The following is an 8,568-nucleotide window of genomic DNA, read 5'->3' on the forward strand; positions in this document are numbered from 1 at the left end:
TGATTAATCTCCTTTATCGGTGTGTCCTTTGCCATTCCCTATCACTCCTCCCTGAGAGAGACTTCACCCTGATTCATAAGGAAAAGGGGATAGCGTATTCTCTTAGCTACTTCCTGCATGCTGGACTTTTAAGAGTACCAAGTGACAAGTTTTATCTCAAAGGTAAGCAGAGAGAGCCCAGAGATGGCATCAAACCAGCTGATTTATCTGACACAGCCTTCACAAAGTCATATCACTTATCTTCACAAATATGTACTCCTCACTGTGCTCTCACAACCACCTCACGAGAAAAATTATACACACATGAAAATCGAGGTCCAAAATAAGTTGTGACTTGTCCCTGTGAGCCGTCCACTTGTATACTCAAATTTTCCAAACTCAAGTGTTGTCAACCTCGCACAAGCTATATGACTCTGACCAAGTTAAACATTATAAATCTAAAATTCTCTATCTGTAAAACGAATAGTAAAATAGAATAATGTCTTTAAAACTCACTCATTGACGTCATGTCGGAATCGACTCACAGTCGACCTTCCAGTGGTTTTTCGGAGACTGTAAATTGCACGGAAGATTGACCATGCTTCTCCCTCGGAGCTGCGCTTGGATTGGAAACGCAAGGGAAGCGTGTGTCGCCTTTGTGTTAGCAGTTCAGCTCCCTGTGGACTACGTCACTAGAGCTCCCTAATGGTCTTTCAAACAATTCAACTCATTGCAGTTGAGTCAAACGAACCAGAGCGGATACTATAGTGGATTTTCGGGTCTGTGAATTGCATGGGCGGAGACAATTGCCGGTGGATCCTAACCATTTTTGGGATAGCTGAAAAAGTCCCTATAAACTAGGCCACAAGGGCTCCCTCATTAGCTAGACAACAACTCACTCAACTCAATTCAATGCCATGGAGTCAGATTTGACTCATAACTGACCTTCCAGTGGGTTTTCGGAGGCTGAAAATCGCACGGGAGATTTGCCCATCTTTTTCCTGCACAGCACCTAGTGGATTCGAACCGCCAGCCTGAGGGTTGGCTGATCAACTCCTTACCCACTAGGCCCCCAGAGCTCCCCTAATAAGGTCTTTGTTGTTGTTGTAAGGTCTTTAGAAAGATTAAAAAATGATCCACATAAAGGGTGCTGCATAGTGCCTGAAACTAGCTGGCGCTCAGGAAATGTTAATAGCAACTGCTATCGCTACTATTGTTACGTGCAGCCGAAGACTTCCTCCTACTGGAGCCCTCCGGCTGCCCACAAAGCTTTCAGAAACCTGCACCATCCCTCGTTCTCAGGCAACATTTCACCTGTAGACACACGCCCAAATAGACTCTCGCTCTTAGGCACCCCGTCTTCTCCCTATCGGATGAGCCCCTCTCCCCACAAACCCCAACTTACTCCCTCTCAGACTCGGTTACAAAGGAGGCCTCTAGCTAGCACCAGCCTCTCCAGCACCCCTCTTGGGCGTGGGGACCCCTGCGGGCGCCCAGGCCGCACGCCAGTTGTGCTACCGCGCTGGTTACCTGGCCGTGCGGTCCCGCTACACTTCACGATTTCGGGGATCGGACTTGGCCGCGGGCTCGCGCCAGCACTATGAGCGCACAATTAGTTTAAACTATGTCCCCGCCCACTTCGCACCGCCCTCTGATTGGCCCCTGTCGGCTCTTGTCGCACGCAAGGACGCGCTTGAGCACCCTGGAAAAGGAAGCGCGCCTGAGGGCATCGAGGAAGAGTCTCACTACTTCCGGATTCCGGTCTTGTTTCGAAAGGGAAGGCAACTACAATTCCCAGAACTTCCCGCGGTTCCGGACCCCGCCCTCGACGGATGACAGGGAGAACTACAGCTCCCGGTAGGCATTGCGGCAGAGCTCTTGGCGCCTGGCCGACTAGGGCTCAGCGTGGTTACCATAGGGTTTAACTGAGTAAACCTTGAGGTAGTGCAACACTGTGGCTGGAAGGAAAAACGACGGCTGGTAAGTTAGGTGGGAAGATAGATTAACTGCTCGAGGGGACTATGCTCCATAAAAGGCGGTGGGGAAAATTACTACAGAGAAACTAAGAATTTTTATACACCGAGACTTGAAAACTGAACCCCCCTCATTTTCAAAGTAAACTAGACATCTCATAGTAGAGCCTCGGAAAGTCAACAGGCGCCTCCCACACACATTCACGAAGAGCTCTCTACACCTTCTGCTAAGGGGCCTCTAGTGGCTTAATGTTAAGAAGCCGTGCAGCACCCCCAAAGGCACACAACTCGAATCCACCAACTGTTGCACCATGGGAGAAGGATGGGCTGTCTTTTCCCATGTAATTACTGCGTTTGAAAACCTGCTGAAGGGTCAGCTAGCACTGAGTCGGTTCTGACCCCTCTGCACACACCACCACCACCTCTGCCAGGGCTCTTGGAGTGCCACAGTTAAGGTTTCATTCCTTTTATAGTCCTTACGTATTATGCAAAGTAACTTAACCAGTATTTTCACATCCAGTTTCTCTTTTGATATTCATAACAACTTAAGGGTTATTTATCCCCATTTCACAGACTGGAAAACTGAAGCTCAGAGAGGAGCAGTGACGTGCCCACGGCCACACACTAAGTCTGTAACGGAGCTAGGACTAGACCCAGATTTCAAATGTGAGCCCCAGCTCTATAGTTGAAGATCTTGTTCAAGGTAAAACTTAAATCACCAAGGGGTAAAGGAACCAGAATGGCCTGCACTGGCCTATTTATACTTCAGTCTAAATGTATGTTAAATCCTTTCCAGAAAGTTTAAATAAGGAAAGGGAACTAGATACTGAGAATCAACCCAATTTAACTAAAGTCTGACTAACATTGAACTCACAATTAGCTGGTTTTACTATGTTGGAATTTCTCCAAGCAGAGTCCCGCATCTGCTTCCTTTAACATTCTGTATTCTCATTTTGGCTGCTTTTATACGTACAATGTCTTTTTATCATCCGTATACAGATAAACACAAGTCTATTTCTCCATCCTAGCCCTCCACATCTATATAGCAATTGCTTCCTTGACAACTCCAAGATCTCTCAGAGGCACCCCAAATTCAACAGACTAAAATAAAATATCCCTATATGCCAATTCTCTTCTCCAAGCCTGGATCATTTCCAGAGAGAAAAGCCTCTATATACTTATACACACAAACCAAAAACCCAGGGTTTATCTTTAAGTGCCTCTTCCACTTCATTTCATGTCAATCAGTTTTGCTTCCAAAATATCTCTTGTCCTCACTGTCACTGAGTTGGAACTGACTCAAAGCACTGGGAAAGTCTGCTGTCAGGGATCTCTCTAAGGTGTTAAAGAGCAATGATGTCAGTTTAAAAACTCAAAAGCATCTGATTCAAGCCATGGGGCATATAAGAGCGCTGAAAGTTGGACAATGAATAAGGATGATAGAAAAATTGAAGCCTTTGAATTGTAGTGTTGGAGAAGAGTACTGAATATCTCATGGACTGCCAGCAGAACAAACCTATATCTTGGAGGAAGTGTAGCCAGGATACTCCTTAGAGGCAAGGATTATGAAACTTCATCTCACATGTTTTCATCATGTTGTTAGGAGGGGCTGCCTATTGGGAAAAGACACAATTCTTGGAAATGTGGATGGTCAGTGAAGAAGAGAAAAACCATCAACAAGGTGGACTGATACGGTGACTCTTAACAACAGGTTCCCTTTTATCAGAGATGATGAAGATGAAACAGGATAAGGCAAGGTTCAGACCCATTGTTCATGGGGTTGCTATGAATAATGGTTGACCTGACAACAGCTCCATTTGAAAGTTGAACAATAAGGATAACAAAAGAAGAATCAATTCTTTGAGTTTTGATGTTGAAGAGTATTGAGTAACCCATGAACTACCAAAAGAACAAACAAGTCTTTCTTGGACGAGGTGCAATCAGGGAGTTCCTTAGAGGCAAGGATGGTGAAACTGTCACACAAACTTTGGGCATGTTAGGAGGGGCCAATCCTTGGAAAAAGACATCATGCTTAGAAAAGTGGAGGGTCAATGAAAGAGAGGAAGACTCTCAATGAGATGGAGTGACACAGCAACTGTAATAATAGGCTCAAGTATAGCAGAGATAGTGAGGATGGCACAGCACAGGGTAGATTGGATAGACAGGGTACAGACTGGCTGTTCAAAGGGTTGCTATGAGTTGTCAACTTGACAGCACCTGACAACTTCAGCTCCATGCTTGGATGTAGAGGGGCCGGTCTTTAGAAAAAGACATTATGCTGGGGAAGGCAGAGGGTCGAAGTAAGAAAGGAAGACCCTCAACAAGATTAAATGATACAGTGGCTATAATAATGAATTCAAGCATGTCAGAGATCATGACGATGGCACAGGATAGGGTAAGGTTCAACTCTGTTGTTCATTCAGTCACTGAACCAGAGTTGGCTTGATAGTACATAATAGCAGCAGCAGCAACTCCATGGGAGAAAGAACTGATGATCTCATGTAAAGTTCTGCTCTGTCTCAAAGGGTCACTAGCTTGGCAGCACCTAATAACAGGTAGTAAAGAGAGAATGATAGTTTTCTGATTGCTGCCATAACAGTAAGTGTAGGATTGTGGTATAAGAAGTTATTCTCTCCATAGCCTTCCATTTTGTAATTCTAGTGTTTTTGTTTATGCTTAAAATCTCTTTCAAGGATGTATTAAGGAGATTTGAGTGGGATACAAGCCCCACGCTACCAAGTCTCATGTAAGTCACGACCTTTAATTCTCCTGGGGGTTGGTATATAGCCTGGCAGACTATATAAAGGAATGCTCCTGGGAAGCACAGATCTTGTCTACTTGGGACACTGCATTCAGCATAACCCAGTTTCTCTGACAGCCAACAGTTGACAACCAACCTCAGCCTGCAGGCTCCTGACCTGTCATTCACCAGTCTCTATTACCACATGTCTTGGTCTTATTCTCTCCACAACAATTTCTCTGATGGTTTTTTAGTTTCTATGGGACCTTCAAGCAATTCACAGAACCCAAAGGCATAGGAATGGGAGGACTGACTGAAGGGAAGAGGAAAAATTGATGTCAGAGATGATGGAGTGGCACAACAGTTTGGATATTTGGAACCTTGTTAACCTCTGTCTTACAGAACTGTTGCTGGTATTAGATGACATTCACTGTGTCACCCCATCTTGTTGAGGGTCTTCCTCTCTTTCTCTGACCCCCCCCCCCTTTCCAACCATTATGTCTTCTCCCAAGGACTGGCCCATCATGACAGCATGCCCAAAGTATGCAAGATGGAGTTTCAGCCTCCTTGCCTCCAAGGAACATGCTGATTGCACTTCATCCAAGACAGCCTTGTTTGTTCTCTTGGCACTCCATGGGATGGGATATTCAGTCCTTTTCTACAGCACTACATTTCAGAGGTTTCAGTTCTTCTGTTAGCCTTTCCTTGTACAACTTTACAATGTATAGGAAGTAATTGAAAAGACCATGCCTTTTCAAGTGTCTATTTATTGTCAAATGCTTATTCATTGTCCAACTTTCCAGTGTATAGGAATTGGCAAGACTATGACTTGGGTAGGGCACATCTTACTCTTTAAACTGACATTCTTGCTCTTTATAACTTTGGATATGTCCTTGACAGCTGATTTTTCCAGGGCAACATATCTTTTGATTTCTTGATTGTTTGTACCTTGGGTGTAGATTGTGCATCCTAGTAAAAGGAAATCATTGACAATGTCAATCTTTTCCTATCATGATGGTACATAAAGGTCCAATGGTGAGGATTTTTGATTTCTTAATGTTCAGATGTAATCCATATTCAAGGCTTTAGTCTTTGACCTTCTGCAGCAAGTGTTTCCAGTCCTCTTCACTTTGAGCAAGCAAGACTGTGACATCTGCATAATACAGGTTGTTGATGAGTTTTCCTCCAATTCCAATGCCACATTCTTCATTATAGAGTCCAGCTTCTGGAATGAGTTGCTCAGCATACAGACTCAATAGGCATGGATCTTTGTATGAATCATTATAAAAGAAAATACTCATGAAAGGGTGCCAGAAGAGAGATTCCACATCCATATTTGTAGATAAGGGTAGACTCCTCAGAAAATGTCACATCAGAATTGAGTCCTTAAAAATTAACAAGGCTAAGGGGAGCTCTGGTGGCCTAGTGGCAAGAAGGTGCATTGCAATCCCAGAGGCGCACAGTTCGAATCCACCAGATGCTCTGCCGGCGAAGGAGGGACAATCTCCTCCAGTACCAGTCAGATCCGATTTGACAGTACACACAGAAAAATATTAAAATAAATATTTTAAAAATAATAATAATAAAAATTAACAAGGCTAGGAGAGCTCTGGTGGCCTAGTGAGTGGCAAGCTGCACTGCAATCCCAGAGGTGCACGGTTCAAATCTACCAGATGCTCTGCTGAAGAAGGAGGAACAATTGCCTCCTGTACCAGTCAGATCAAATTTGACGGTACACACATAAAAAAAAAAATTTAACAAGGCTCAGAACTAGTTTTGACAAGCACTGAGGGAATGGGACAATTAAAACAAACTTCCAAGGAATATTCAATGTGAATCCTTCTGATCATATGGAGATTTTTGAAAGTATTTCTTTGAGTTTATTATGTTTAATTTGTGTATAAAGGATGCTCATCTAGATGATAACATAATTATGATAATAAAAACAAAAGGGAGGAAATATGGGAAGCCAATACTAAATATTTGTAATAAACAGAATGCTATTTAAAGTAAAAAAAAATAAAGTAAACTGGGGTGAAGGGAGGGCAAGTTAGTAAAATGTACAAGAATGAATGAGTGAAAATCTAACTTCTCTGTAAATGTTTATTAAAATCACAATTAAAAGAAAATTTTATTTTAAAAAAATAGGAATGAATAAGCACAAAAATTAAGGCAAAAAGAAGAAAACTATTCCAAGTAGAGACCAGTTCAAGAAACTTACTGAGAGTAGTTGCATTTGGCTGAACTGCAGAATTGGAAGTAAGAACAAGATGGAGATAAAAGAAGTGAACAAATGTCAGATTGAATCATGGGCTACCCTTTGCCACCTGGAAAGACAACCTCTTCAAATGTATCAGCTTGTGTGGCAGACTTTTCCTGGAGTTCTTTAATCTACCTGTAGCCCATAAACAAAATGCTCTCAAGGGCAGACTTAAATCTGCTGTCAGGTTGCCTTAGGCTGTGGGTTTATTTTTCCAGTCATCCTGTACCATCATGTTGCTGCTTGTTGCAAAAGAATAAACTATCGACAAATCAAATTTCAATTGTTTGTAATTTCTAAAAACGGAAATTAAATCATTAAGATTGGTTAAATAAAATAAAATGAAATAAAGTTAAAATATGACATATGCACACTAAAGACTATTCGGTCTAACTAAAAGGCACGCGGTTCTAACTCACCAGCTGCTCCACAGGAGAAGAATGGGCAGTCTCCTCCCAGGTGATTTACTGCCTCTGAAAACCATCTGGAGGGTCATGGGTTGGTCCTGACTTGACAGCATATCACAGCAAAAAAAGGTTAGTAGTGTCTATAACAATTTGAAGAGAAAAAAATATATTGACAAAGAATGCACAGTATGTGTTTCTGTAAAAATGCATACAAGGCTACAGATTATTGTTAAAAGGTAATATATAGATCCAAACTTTCAATTTCTACTTGGTGTATTTTTCTGTTCAACTTTATTCTTGAGATTTAAAAAAATTAGTTAAAAGATGTTTCCAGTTTGGAAAAGAAAAACTCAACCCCAGGATAAATCAGGTTTGCATAACTTTATTATTCAGAAGGTCATTCTAGACAGATGAGGAATGTTGGGATCTGACTGGCATCCTGGTCATGAGACAAGAACATCTAGGAAGAACTGACTCCAAACATACAGCCATGGGAGTGAGCAAGACAGCATTTAGGCTTTTCTCTAAAAAGAAGAAAACTTTGCCAGTTCTAAAGTTGAACCCACTATGTTTCACTTTGAAGAAACCATTCATTTATTTCTCCATGTTTCCATTTTCCCATCATTCATTTATTGAATACCCATTCTTTGCCAGTCTCCTTGCACAGTGATTGTGAAAGAAAGAAGCCTTTTTTGTTGTCTCTATCTGAACACTTACTGGAAGAGCTGCTTCTACTTATCAAGCACATGTTAAAGGACATATAGCAGCTCTCAAGGTTGGGCCTGCCTCCATTTTACAGATGTGGAAATGGACTGTAGAAAAATTGTATTTGAAGTCCAGTAGAGGCATGTAACAAAACTGTTCTAAAATGTTGTGTCTTAAAACAATAAGTATTTATTATTGCTACCAAGTCTCTGAGTCGGCATGTTTCTTCTGGTCATGGCTGGGGTCACACATATGCACTCATGTCACCCAGCTGCAGGCTGTGTTGCTCTCCTGGCTTCACTCTTATTCATAACTCTCACATGGACATGTCTCTCACTTCACTCCAGCAGGTCAGCCATATTCTCATGGCACAAAGAGCAATAGGGCAAACCTAAATTTTTTTTTATAATTTTTTTTTATTGGGAAAAACATATTGGGGGTACAAGGAGGTGAGGGTTGGGGGCAGAAGGGTGAGGATGGGCCAGGATGCAGTTGCAGAGCTGC

Source organism: Elephantulus edwardii, unplaced genomic scaffold (genome assembly GCF_000299155.1).
Source record: "Elephantulus edwardii isolate Elephantulus edwardi_28Jun2011 unplaced genomic scaffold, EleEdw1.0 scaffold00044, whole genome shotgun sequence".
Lineage (NCBI taxonomy): Eukaryota > Metazoa > Chordata > Mammalia > Macroscelidea > Macroscelididae > Elephantulus > Elephantulus edwardii.